The sequence below is a fragment of the Myotis lucifugus genome, unplaced genomic scaffold, assembly GCF_000147115.1.
Source record: "Myotis lucifugus unplaced genomic scaffold, Myoluc2.0 scaffold_405, whole genome shotgun sequence".
Classification (NCBI taxonomy): Eukaryota; Metazoa; Chordata; class Mammalia; order Chiroptera; family Vespertilionidae; genus Myotis; species Myotis lucifugus.
The window spans coordinates 732,181-733,590 of NW_005871453.1; the positions used below are offsets into that span (position 1 = coordinate 732,181).

Sequence of the window (1,410 nt, forward strand, 5' to 3'; positions counted from 1 at the left end):
GGCGGCGCCTGGCGCCGGGCTCTGGCCGCCTGACAAAACCATCCCCCGGAGCCAGGCGGCGGCGAGTCGGCGGCAGCTCCATCCGGGCTTTGCGGGAGGGGGAGGGGACGGAAGCCGAGAGGGCGGGCGGCGGATCGGAGGGGAGGAGGGAGGGAGAAAGAGGAGGGGGCGATTCGCGTTCCGTTCCCCATCGCCGGTCCCTCCCTTCCCGCCGCCACCGCGAAGTGCGTCCTGGCGGCGGCCGGTGAGCGTCCCGCGCCGGAGCCCCGAGAGGTTGGCCCGTCAGGTGCGTAATCCTGCCGCCGCCTCCTGCTGCCGCCGCTGCTGCTTCGGCGGCCAGGCCGCGAGCTGCGGAAGTGGGCTGGGGGGAGGGGAGCGGGAGAGGGAGGGGGAGGGGAGGGATCCGGTCCGACCGGAGCAGGCCCGGCCTCTCTGGCGCGTCTCCCAGCTGCAGCGGCTCCTACAGCTGCTGCCGCTACTGCCGCGGCTCCGCCTCCCGGCCGCGGGCGGGGGCGCGCACGCGCGCTTCCGGCTCCCTGGGTCTCGCGCTGTCTCCGGCTCTCGCGCGCGCTCTTCCCGCTCCCTGTCTGGCCACCGCCCGCCCCTGGCGCCGGGGCTGCTGCGCCGGCCGGGGCGTCGCGCACGGCGTAGGCGTCGGCATTGTGTTAAACTCCGCGGGACTTGGGAGAGCGCGCGCGCACGCGGGGCCGCGCAGCCCGAGTGCGTCGCCCCTCCCCGCCCCTCCCGTCCCCTCCCCTCCCCTCCCCTCCCCTCCCAGTCCCCGGAGGCTGGGGCGGGCCGAGGTGCGCGGCGCCCGGACCTCCCGGCCCCCTCGGGTCTGGCCGGCCCCGCCCCCTGGAGCGGGCGGAGCCGGCGGGGCGGCCGTTGCCCCTCTCTCCCGCGGGCCGGGGAGACAGAGACCTTCCTGGGCGCCGCCGCGGGCCGACGGCGGGTGTGGGCGCGCCGAGCGGGAGGCCTCGGGCTTCCGCCCCGCGGGCGATGTGCGCCTCTGATGGGGCCGAGCTGCGCTGTGGTTTCTGGCCGCTGCGCCTCGCGGCGGGGGTGCGGCATGCGAGCCGCGCTCCGGGCAGCACAGCCCTCACCCCGAAGGGGTCCCAGAAGGGAGGAAGGTCGGGGGTGCTGAGCCGCTCCCCAGCCCCGTGGGACCCCCAAACCATGAACGTTTAAACAGGCTGCAGAGAGACCTGGTGGCTCAGAACATGCTCAGGAAGCGAGGGTTTTGTCGCTGGGAGCTGGTGGTGAATACAGAGGGCAATAAAGAAAGCAGGGGTAGCAGAGCGAGCAAGAACCCGGGCCGCGTGGAAATGCAGTTGTTGCCACGCCATTTGCTGCAAAAACTTGGAGCCGCCAGCTATGGTGCCTAGGGAACGTCCCAGGCTCACCCCCCCC

At 74.4% G+C, this 1,410-nt stretch overlaps 1 protein-coding gene across 2 annotated transcripts in view; it reads left to right on the top strand.

The window, feature by feature from the left end:
* The first annotated feature begins 163 nt into the window (after positions 1-163).
* ZBTB2 (zinc finger and BTB domain containing 2) overlaps positions 164-1,410 on the top strand; it is a 29,460-nt gene continuing 28,213 nt past the window's right edge. The window contains exon 1 of one of the 2 annotated variants that reach the window (XM_006102210.3): positions 164-286. The gene's annotated coding sequence lies outside the window, so the exon portion shown is untranslated. The remainder of the gene's footprint in view (positions 287-1,410) is intronic. The other variant, XM_014467590.2, reaches the window with a different exon arrangement.